We start from the raw sequence: 12,826 nt of genomic DNA, 5'->3' as shown, positions 1-12,826 counted from the left end.
TCCCAAACCCTTCAGGGTTTATGAGGTGGCTAAAGAGAATAAACTGCCAACCTTGGTGTCTTAAAACAACAAAGGGTGAGTTCTTGTTCACACTACTGCCCAGCACAGATTGACAGGGGCATTATGTTGATTGTCATCACTGAGACCTGGCTTGGTTTGTGATGCCACCATCTCCACTTGAGCTTCCAAATTGCCATGTCAGGAAAGCGAGTGCTCAGGAAGGACATATAGCCTTTCTCTTTCCACTCATTGGCCAAAGGAAGTTATAGGGCCATGCGTCATTTGAGGGAGACACATGCTCGGAAGGAAACCTGATCCAGGAAGTTGGGTGAGCCCTAGAAACATTTGACACCAGCATCATTGCTAACAGCTGTCCTTTACTGAGGAGGTGCCATGTGCTGGACATTCTGCTAAGCACATTTCATTCATCCTCCTTACAGACCTGAGGTCAATGTTAATATCTCCACTTTTAGGGAAAACAGACTCAGAGAGATTATGTGACCTTTTTGAGGCTACAGGTGATATTTAAGCTGCCCCTCTGTCCACACACACCTGGCAGGTGAGTCGGCCAACGAGACTGCATCACCTACGCTACACCACAGTACTCGATGGCCTTTCCAAAACACTTCTGATGTTCCTGTCCTGGCAAAAGTGCATTTTGTCAAACTCCTCTTCACTCCTTGTGACCCAGTTCTAACCAGATCTCTCTGCAAAACTTCTTTTTTTAAAAAAATAATTACTTATTTATTTATTTGGATGTGCTGTGTCTTAGCTGTGGCATGTAGGATCTTTAGTTGTGGCATTCGAACTCTTAGGGATTCGTGCCCTCTGCATTGGGAGTGTCTTAGCCACTGGACCACCAGGGAAGTCCTCTATGAAACTTCTGACTTCCTCCTGCAGAATTCATTGCCCCAGCCTCAGTTGCACTCAGTTCAAATCTCTAGCACAACACTCATTTCATTAATTTATTAATATTATCTGTTAACCTTCTAATTTCTTCCACTGGACTATGGCAACTTGAACAAGGGAACAACATCCCATTTCTCTCTCTATTTACAGTGAAGAAGCAAAATAGCTTAAATACAGCCAACATTAGTTATACATACATGCCAGACACGGGCCTAAGGCCTTTATATATCCTCACGAATTTCACTCTCATACCATTTCTATAAGGTAAGCACTATCATTATGTGTGTGTATGTGTGCACTCAGTTGCTCAGTCGTGTCTGACTCTTTGCAACCCCATGTACTGTAACCCACCAGGCTCCTCGATCCATGGAATTTTCCAGGCAAGAATACTGGAGTGGGTTGCTATTTCCTTCTCCAGGGGATCCTCCCGACCCAGGAATCAAGCACACATCTCTTGTGTTTCCTACATTTCTGGCAGATTCTTTACCACTGCACCACCTGGGAAGCCCCAGGTACTATTATTAACATCATCTTTTTTTTTTTTTTTAACTGATGAGGAAATGTAATGTATAGAATGTTTAAATAACTTACCCAAAGTCTCATATGTAGTACACAGCTGTGCTGAGATTATTAATAGAAATAAGGGAGTCTAAGCCCAAAGTCTAAGCCTGCTTAGCCACAATGCTACTTCTCAAAACTTCCTCCAGCTTATATCTGAGCCCTTTGCTTCATCTATATTTTAAAAGGAAATTCTCTCACATAATCATACTACAATTCTCAAAATTGGGAAATCAACATTTTCTTACTATGTAATCTACTTGAAAGTGAAAGTGAAGTCACTCAATCGTGTTCGACACTTTGCAACCAACCGCATGGACCATAGCTTACTGGGCTCATCTGTCCATGGGATTTTCCAGGCAATAGTACTGGAGTGGGTTGCCATTTCCTTCTCCAGGGGGTCTTCCTGACCCAGGGATCGAACCCGGGTCTCCCACATTGCAGGCAGACGCTTTACCATCTGAGCCACCAGGCAATCTACTTTATTTATAGCCAAATTTCCCAGTAATGTCCCTTATAACAAAAGACAACAAGATTTTCTGGTCCAAGAGGCAAATCCCTGATCACATATTGCATTTGACTATCGTATCTTCCTTGTATCATTTGATCGGAAACAGTTCCTCAGTATTGTCTTTCATGACCTTGATAGGTATGAAGAGCACAAGCTATTTATTTTATAAAATGTCCATTTTTTTAGCATGTGTGATGCTTCCACATGGTTAGATTCAGTTTATTAAGTTTTTTAGCTGGAACACTACCAAAGTGTGCTCTGCCTTTCTCAGTGCTTAATATGAAGAAGCACCTATTTGTACCTGTAATTAACTTTTATGCTAATTTTTCTGTGTGCCAATGTCTTTTTCTTCTGTATCTCCAGGATCAAATTCACTACCTGACTCATGGTATATGTTTAATAAACAGTTGAATGAATAAATCTCCTTTCCTCTAAAAGAAAACTATAACTCAAAGCACAAATTTGTGAATCATAACATTAGTTTCTTCCCTATCCTTTTCCCCACAAGTAATAAGCACCAAGTCTCACTAATTCTATGTCTTAAATATCATAGCAATCCCACCCTTCTTCATTCTCACTGCCATTGCACTGGCTAATTATTCCAACACCCTAGCCTCCCTGCCTCTAGTCCTGCCCCCTGTAATCCATCTTTGGAAGGTGAGCTACAAAAAACACCACTATATCATGGAGAATGGACACAATAATAGGTTTCATTGAGATAACTTAAAAGCCCAAGTGTTAGTAACATGACATACATGGTCTCTTATTCTGTCAGCATCCCACAGTGAGACCTGCCTTCACTCTGGTGACAGAAATTGATTGGATTTTTCAGTAGGGTTTCTGGAGTTGGTGAGGATAGCAAAGATGTTGTAAAACAAGGAGGGTTCTAAATAAGAGTACAAAGTTCATCTCTACAAAGAGTACAAAGTTCAACTGTAGAGTTTTCCAAAACCTCTAGTCATGGACTCCAGGCCAAGTCATGAGAAAAAAATCCCAGGGCTGAGTTGGGGTGTGGTTTAGAGTCATGTAGCTAGCTCCTATAGCTTGCAGTGAGCTATTCAGCCAGAAGCTGACCACAATACACACTGCCTAGTCAGTAATAACCCAAAGCTATGCAGATATCCAAGACAATCAGAGGTAGGGAGTCAAGAGTATCTTTGCTAGTGTAACTCTCAGCTATCTCTTTGGTAACCTCTCAGATGAGCCTTAGAAAGACCACTTGATGTAGGGAAATGCATGTAAAATGGTGATGTGCTGCGTGTTTTATCGCCCCCAAGGCCAGCCTGCTGATGGCACCAGAGACTGGGCATATATAGTCTATGCCCACTGGATCTTTGATTACTGAAGAGTTGTGTGCTACTTTGGCCACCTGATGCGAAGAACTGACTCACTGGAAAAGATCCTGATGCTGGGCAAGACTGAAGGCAGAAGGATAAGGGGACAACAGAGGATGAAATGGTTGGATGGCATTACCGACTCGATGGTCATGAGTTTGAGCAAGCTCCGGGAGTTGGTGATGAACAGGGAAGCCTGCCATGGTGCAGCCCATGAGGTCAAAAAGTTGGACACGACTGAGCAGCTGAACTGAACTGTGTGCTACCTGCATGAAGTGGGTCATCTTGTCTCCAAGTGGAAGGCAGAGGAGGCAAGGGAGGCTGTCTTAGCACCCAGAAAATCTAGTCCTGAAAGTGGGTAGGAAGCACATAATGTTGCTTCGAGTTGGTTCCAAGGTGACCCTCTGCACCTATTTAGCATGGACATCATGGGGTGTGGATGCATGAGTGTGGAAGGTGAAGGAAAACGGTGGCTGAGGCCACTGCCTGGGAGAAGTGACACCTGAGACATTGTCTGATAGTGGAATGCTGGTAAGATCCCTTATAGACAAATGAAATTGGGGGTGACAGATGTAGCGTTGTGATAGTTGCTTACGGTCACTGCCCCAGACTGGTACAGTCTGTCAAAAACTGGATTAGGAAAACGGAGAGGTTATGTCCTCTTTAGTGCTCTACTATTTTCATAGGTTTGAATCTGTCCATGTGGGCCCTTGAGCTACCCTGAAGAATGAACTTGACATCCCTAGTGGCCCAGGGTTTAAGAATCTGCCTTACAGGAGGGGGCGGGGAGGAAGATGGCAGAGGAATATGATGGAGAGACCACTTTCTCTCCCACAAATTCATCAAAAGAGCATTGGAACACTGAGTAAATTCCACAAAACAACTTCCGGTTGCCAGAAGAGGACATCAGGCACCCAAAAAGAAGCCCATCAACCTCGAAAGAAGGTAGGAAATAATATAAAAGATAAAAAGAGAGGCAAAAGAAGTAAAGACAGAGATCCATCCCAGGAAGAGAGGCTTAAAAAAGAGAGAAGTTTCCAAACACCAGGAAACACTCTCACTGGCAAGTCTGTGGCGAGCCTTAGAACCTCAGAGGGCAACATAACCAGAAGGAAAAATAAATAATCAAAACCCACAGAATATGTCCAGTCCAGTTCAGTTCAGTCACTGAGTCGTGTCCGACTCTCCGCGACCCCATGAATCACAACACGTCAGGCCTCCCTTTCCATCACCAACTCCCGGAGTTCACTCAAACTCATGTCCACAGAGTCGGTGATGCCATCCAGCCATCTCATTCTCTGTCGTCCCCTTCTCCTCCCACCCCCAACCTTTCCCAGCATCAGAGTCTTTTCCAGTGAGTCAACTCGTCGCATGAGGTAGCCAAAGTATTGCAGTTTCAGCTTTAGCATCAGTCCTTCCAATGAACACCCAGGATCGATCTCCCTTAGAATGGACTGGTTGGATCTCCTTGCGGTACAAGGGACTCTCAAGAGTCTTCTCCAACACCACAGTTTAAAAGCATCAATTCTTCGGCGATGAGCTTTCTTCACAGTCCAACCCTCACATTCATACATGACCACGGGAAAGACCATAGCCTTGACTAGAAGGACCTTTGTTGGCAAAGTAATGTCTCTGCTTTTTAATATATTATCAAGGTTGGTCATAACTTTCCTTCCAAGGAGTAAGCGTCTTTTAATTTCATGGCTGCAATTAGCATCTGCAGTGATTTTGGAGCCCCCAAAAATAAAGTCTGACACTGTTTCCACTGATTTTCCATCTATTTCCCATGAAGTGATGGGACCAGATGCCATGATCTTTGTTTTCTGAATGTTGAGCTTCAAGCCAACCTTTTCACTCTCCTCTTTCACTTTCAAGAGGCTTTTGAGTTCCTCTTCACTTTCTGCCATAAGAATAGTGTCATCTGCATATCTGATGTTATTGATATTTCTCCCAGCAATCTTGATTCCAGCTTGTGCTTCTTCCAGCCCAGCGTTCCTCATGATGTACTCTGCATATAAGTTAAATAAGCAAGGTGGCAATACACAGCCTTGATGTACTCCTTTTCCTATTTAGAACCAGTCTGTTGTTCCATGTACAGTTCTGACTGTCGCTTCCTGACCTGCATACAGGTTTCTCAAGAGGCAGGTCAGGTGGTCTGGGATTCCCATCTCTTTCAGAATTTTCCACAGTTTATTGTGATCCACACAGTCAAAGGCTTTGGCATAGTAAATGAAGCAGAAATAGATGTTTTTCTGGAACTCTCTTGCTTTCTCCATGATCCAACGGATGTTGGAAATTTGATCTCTGGTGCCTCTGCCTTTTCTAAAACCTGCTTGAACATCTGGGAGTTCACCGTTCACATATAGCTGAAGCCTGGCTTGGAGAATTTTGAGCATGACTTTACTAGCGTGAGAGACGAGTGCAATTGTGCGGTAGTTTGAGCATTCTTTGGCATTGCCTTTCTTTGGGATTGGAAGGAAGACTGATCTTTTCCAGGCCTGTGGCCACTGCTGAGTTTTCCAAATTTGCTGGCATATTGAGTGCAGCACTTTCACAGCATCATCTTTCAAGATTTGAAATAGCTCAACTGGAATTCCATCACATCCACTAGCTTTGTTTGTAGTGATGCTTTCAAGGCCCACTTGACTTCACATTCCAAGATGTCTGGCTCTAGGTCAGTGATCACGTTATCATGACTATCTTGGTCGTGAAGATCTTTTTTGTACAGTTCTTCTTTGTATTCTTGCCACCTCTTCTTAATATCTTCTGCTTCTGTTAGGTCCCTACCATTTCTCTCCTTTATCGAGCCCATCTTTGCATGAAATGTTCCCTTGGAATCTCTAATTTTCTTGAAGAGGTCTCTTGTTTTTCCTATTGTTGTTTTCCTCTATTTCTTTGCACTGATCACTGAGGAAGGCTTTCTTATCTCTCCTTGCTATTCTTTGGAACTCTGCATTCAGATGCTTATATCTTTCCTTTTCTCCTTTGCTTTTCACTTCTCTTCTTTTCACAGCTATTTGTAAGGCCTCCTCAGACAGCCATTTTGCTTTTTTGCATTTCTTTTCCATGGGGATGGTCTTGGTCCCTGGCTCCTGTACAATGTCACGAACCTCTGTCCAGATTTCATCAGGCACTCTATCTATCAGATCTAGTCCCTTAAATCTATTCCTCACTTCCACTGTATAATCATAAGGGATTTGATTTAGGTCATATCTGAATGGTCTAGTGGTTTTCCCTACTTTCTTCAATTTAAGTCTGAATTTGGCAGTACAGAGTTCATGATCTGAGCCACAGTCAGTTCCTGGTCTTGTTTTTGCTAACTGTATACAGCTTCTCTATCTTTGGCTGCAAAGAATATAATCATTCTGATTTCAGTGTTGACCATCTGGTGATGTCCATGTGTAGAGTCTTCTCTTGTGTTGTTGGAAGAGGGTGTTTGCTATGACCAGTGCGTTCTCTTGACAAAACTCTATTAGCCTTTGCCCTGCTTCATGTGCCCAAAGTTAATTCCCAGCTGAGAAGCAGCACAGACGCCCGCATCCCCCACTAGCAAGTGGGGGCTGAGCAGGGAGGCAGGGGCTGGATTGCCTAGAGTAAAGACCAGGTCTGAATGCCCTGAGGGCAATCTGAGGGAACTAACTTGAGATCACAAAGCAGACTGTGGGATAGCTACCCCCTGAAAAGGCGAAAAGCCCAAACCTAAGGCACTGCCACACCCGCTCACAGAACAAAAGGCTGACTATATCTAGTCAGCTGCAGACAGCCCATCCTCCATACCCCGCCAAGACAGGCAGGGGAGGGCAGCCAGAGTTGGAAGGGGGCAATTGCGGCCCCAGAGAGGCATCATCTCCCAAACTGCAAGCAGGCTTCGTTGCTAACCAAGTCTTCTTGGGATTCTGGATGGTTGACATCCACCTGAGAAGGTGCGCCGGTTGTACACCCAGAAAAGCGAGTGGCAGGGACCAGCGAGGTGATAAGTCACAGAGACCACGCTCACCAAACACCTGGTCACCTGAGCTGCTCAGATGGGGGAAGGGCAGAAAATGCAGGCACAACCGAATCTGCGCCTTTGTGGAGTACCCAAGTACATGAACCTCAGCGGCTTAGACCTGGGAAGTGCATGCAACTCAGGGCCAGCCTCAGATAGTTCCCAGCAGAGCAACCTAGAGCCTGAGCAGTGTAGACAGGGAAAGCACACACGCTGTGAGCAGGGGCAAACCCAGTGTGGCCGAGACATTGCAAGCACTCCCCACAGACGCCAGGGTTATTTGTTTGCAGCGTACATCCCTTCCAACAGCACAACTGAGAAAGTGAGCTTAAAAAAGTGTCCCCCACCGCCCCCTTGTGTCAGGGCAGAAAGTAGACACTGAAGAGACCAGCAAACAGAAGAAGCTAAAACAGAGGGACCCACCTTGGAAGTGACAGATGGAGAAGTCTTGAGGCTACTGCAAGAATAACACTGAAAACCAGAGGCAGAGGCTTAAGTCCAAATCCTGAGAACACCAGAGAAATCCTGACTCCAGAGAACATTAATCGACAGGAGCTCATCAAACAGCTCCATACCTACACTGAAACCAAGCACCACTCAATGGTCAACAAGTTCCAGAGCAAAACATACACGCAAATTCGCCAACAACACAGGAACATAGGTTTGAGCTTCAATATACAGGCTGCCCAAAGTCACTCCAAACCCGCTGACATCTCAAAACTCATTACTGGACACTTCATTGCATTCCAGATAGAAGAAATCCAGCTCCACCCACCAGAACACAGACACAAGCTTCCCTAACCAGGGAACCCGTCCAACCTCACCCACAGTGAGGAAACTCCACGATAAAGAGAACTCCACAAACTGCCAGAAGACAGAAAGGCGACTCCAAACACCGCAATATAAGAAACATGAAGAGGCAGAGAAATACCCAGCAAATAAAAGAACAGGATAAATGCCCACCAACCCAAACAAAATAGGAAGAGATAGGGAATCTACCTGATAAAGAATTCCAAATAATGATAGTGAAAATGATCCAAAATCTTGAAAACAAATTGGAGTTACTGATAAATAACCTGGAGACAAGGATTGAGAAGATGCAAGAAAGGTTTAACAGGGATCTAGAAGAAATAAAAACGAGTCAATATACAACGAATAATGTAATAGATGAGATCAAAAACACTCCGGAGGGAACCAACAGTAGAATAACAGAGGCAGAAGATAGGATAAGTGAGCTGGAAGATAGAATGGTAGAAATAAGTGAAACAGAGAAGAAAAAAGAGAAACAAATTAAAAGAAATGAGGACAATCTCGGAGACCTCTAGGACAATGTTAAATGCCCCAACATTCGAATCATGAGTCCCAGAAAGGAGACAAAAAGAAAGACCATGAGAAAATACTTGAGGAGATAATAGTTTAAAACTTCCCTAAATGGGGGAGGAAATAATCACCCAAGTCCAAGAAACCCAGAGAGTCCCAAACAGGAAAAACCCAAGGCAAAATACCCCAAGAAACATACTCATCAAATTGACAAAAATCAAACACAAAGAACAAATATTAAAAGCAGCAAGGGAAAAACAACAAATAACACACAAGGGGATTCCCATAAGGATAACAGCTATCTTTCAATGGAAACACTTCAGGCCAGGAAGGAATGGCAGGACATACTTAAAGTGATGAAAGAAAATAACCTATAGACCAGATTACTGTACTCAACAAGGATCTCATTCAAATATGAAGGAGAAATCAAAAGCTTTACAGACAAGCAAAAGCTGAGAGAATTCAGCACCACCAAACCAGCTCTCCAACAAAAGCTAAAGGAACTTCTTTAGATAGGAAACACAGAAAGGGTGTATAAACTCGAACCCAAAACAGTAAAGTAAATGGCAACAGGATCATACTTATCAATAATTACCCTAAATGTAAATGGGTTGAATGCCCCAACCAAAAGACAAAGGCTGGCTGAATGGATACAAAAACAAGACCCCTATATATGCTGTCTACAAGAGACCCGCCATGAAACAAGGGACACATACAGACTGAAAGTGAAGGGCTGGAAAAAGATATGCCACGCAAACAGAGACGAAAAGAAAGCAGGAGTAGCAATACTCATATCACATAAAATAGACTTTAAAACAAAGGCTGTGAAAAGAGACAAAGAAGGACACTACATAATGATCAAAGGATCAATCTAAGAAGAAGGTATAACAATTATAAATATATATGCACCCAACATAGAAGAACCACAATATGTAAGAAAGTTGCTAACAAGTATGAAAGGGGAAATTAACAGTAACACAATAATAGTGGGAGACTTTAACACCCCACTCACACCTATGGATAGATCAGCTAAACAGAAAATTAACAACGAAACACAAACGTAAAATGATACAATATACCAGTTAGACTTAATTGATATCTATAGGACATTTCACCCCAAGACAATGAATTTCACCCTTTTCTCAAGTGCACACGGAACCTTCTCCAGGATAGACCACATCCTAGGCCATAAATCTAGCCTTGGTAAATTCAAAAAACTTGAAATCATTCCAAGCATCTTTTCTGACCAAAATGCAGTAAGATTAGATCTCAATTACAGGAGAAAAACTATTAAAAATGCCAACACATGTAGGCTGAAAAACATGCTGCTGAATAACCAACAAATCATAGAAGAACTCAAAACAGAAATCAAAATATGCATAGAAACGAATGAAAATGAAAACACAACCCAAAACCTGTGGAATTCTGTAAAAGCAGTGCTAAGGGGAAGGTTCATAGCAATACAGACATACCTCAAGAAACAAGAAAAAAGTCAACTAAATAACCTAACTCTACACCTAAAGCAACTAGAAAAGGAAGAAATGAAGAACCCCAGCGTTAGTAGAAGGAAAGAAATCTGAAGAATTAGGGCAGAAATGAATACAAAAGAAACAAAAGAGACCATAGCAAAAATCAACAAAGCCAAAAGCTGGTTCTTTGAGAGGGTTAATAAAATTGACAAACCACTAGTCAGGCTCATCAAGAAACAAAGGGAGAAGAACCAAATCAATAAAATTAGAAATGAAAAGGGAGAGATCACAACAGACAACACAGAAATACAAAGGATCATAAGAGACTACTATCAGCAATTATATGCCAATAAAATGGACAACTTGGAAGAAATGGACAAATTCTCAGAAAAGTACAACTTTCCAAAACTGAACCAGGAAGAAATAGAAAATCTTAACAGACCCAACACAAGCACGGAAATTGAAACTGTAATCAGAAATCTTCCAGCAAACAAAAGCCCAGGTCCAGACGGCTTCACAGCTGAATTCTACCAAAAATTTAGAGAAGAGCTAACACCGATCCTACTCAAACTCTTCCAGAAAATTGCAGAGGAAGGTAAACATCCAAACTCATTCTATGTGGCCACCATCACCCTAATCCCAAAACCTGACAAAGATGCCACACAAAAAAAGAAAATTACAGGCCAATATCACTGATGAACATAGATGCAAACATCCTTAACAAAATTCTAGCAATCAGAATCCAACAACACATTAAAAAGACCATACATTATAACCAAGTGGGCTTTAACCCCAGAATGCAAGGATTCTTCAATATCCACAAATCAATCAATGTAACACACCACGTTAACAAAATGAAAAATAAAAACCATGTGATTATCTCAATAGATGCAGAGAAACCCTTTGACAAAATTGAAAATTCATTTATGATAAAAACCCTCCAGAAGGTGGGAATAGAAGGAACATACCTCAACATAACAAAAGCTATATATGACAAACCCACAGCAAACATTATCCTCAATGGTGAAAAACTGAAAGCATTTCCCCTAAAGTCAGGAACAAGACAAGGGTGCCCACTCTCACCACTACTATTCAGCATAGTTTTGGAAGTTTTGGCCACAGCAATCACAGCAGAAAAACACATAAAAGTAATCCAAATTGGAAAAGAAGTAGTAAAACTCTGTTTGCAGATGACATGATCCTCTACATAGAAAAACCTACAGACTCCACCAGAAAATTACTAGAGCTAATCAACGAATATAGTAAAGTTGCAGAATATAAAATCATCACACAGAAATCCCTAGCATTCCTATACACTAATAATGAGAAAATAGAAAGAGAAATTAAGGAAACAATTACATTCACCTTTGCAATGAAAAGAATAAAATACTTAGGAATATATCTACCTAAAGAAACTAAAGACCTACATAGAAAACTATAAAACACTGGTGAAAGAAATCAGAGAGGACACTAATAGATGGAGAAATATACCATGTTCGTGGATTGGAAGAATAAATATTGTGAAAATGAGTATACTACCCAAAGTAATCTATACATTCAATGTAATCCCTATCAAGCCACCAATGGTAGTTTTCACAGAGTGAGAACAAATAATTTCACAATTTTTATGGAAATACAAAAAACTTCGAATAGCCAAAGCAATCTTGACAAAGAAGAATGGAACTGGGGGAATCAACCTGCAGGACTTCAGGCTCTACTACAAACCACAGTCGTCAAACAGTATGGCACTGGCATAAAGACAGAAATATATATCAACGGAACAAAATAGAAAGCCCAGAGATAAATCCACATACCTATGGACACCTTATCTTTGACAAAGGAAGCAAGAATATTCAATGGAGAAAAGACAATCTCTTTAACAAGTGGTGCTGGGAAAACTGGTCAACCACTTGTAGAAGAATGAAACTAGAACACTCCTTAACACCATACACAAAAATATACTCAAAATGGATTAAAGGTCTAAATGTAAGACCATAAACTATAAAACTATTAGAGGAGAACATAGGCAAAATGCTCTCCAACATAAATCACAGCAGGATCCTCCATGACCCACCTCCCAGAATATTGGAAATCAATGCAAAAATAAACAAATGGGACCTAATTAAAATTAAAAGCTTCTGCACAGCAAAGGAAACTATAAGCAAGGTGAAAAGACAGCCTTCAGAATGGGAGAAAATAATAGCAAATGAAGCAATTGACAAAGAATTAATCTCAAAAATATACAAGCAACTTCTGCAGCTCAATTCCAGAAAAATAAACGACCCAATCAAAAAATGGGTCAAAGAACTAAACAGACATTTCTCCAAATAAGACATACAGACGGCTAACAAACACATGAAAACATGCTCAACATCACTCATAATCAGAGAAATGCAAATCAAACTCACAATGAGGTACCATTTCATGCCATTCAGAATGGCTGCTATCCAAAAGTCTACAAGCAATAAATGCTGGAGAGGGTGTGGAGAAAAGGGAACCCTCTTACACTGTTGGTGGGAATGCAAACTAGTACAGCCACTATGGAGAACAGTGTGGAGATTCCTTAAAAAACTGGAAATAGAACTGCCATACGACCCAGCAATCCCACTTCTGGGTATACACATCGAGGAAACCAGAACTGAAGGAGACACATGTACTCCAGTGTTCATCGCAGCACTGTTTATAATAGCCAGGACATGGAAGCAACCTAGATGTCCATCTGCAGATGGATGGATAA

This window comes from Moschus berezovskii, chromosome X (assembly GCF_049115385.1).
Source record: "Moschus berezovskii isolate FMDL1 chromosome X, NW_MosBer_1.0, whole genome shotgun sequence".
Lineage (NCBI taxonomy): Eukaryota > Metazoa > Chordata > Mammalia > Artiodactyla > Moschidae > Moschus > Moschus berezovskii.
This window is presented reverse-complemented; position numbering follows the sequence as displayed.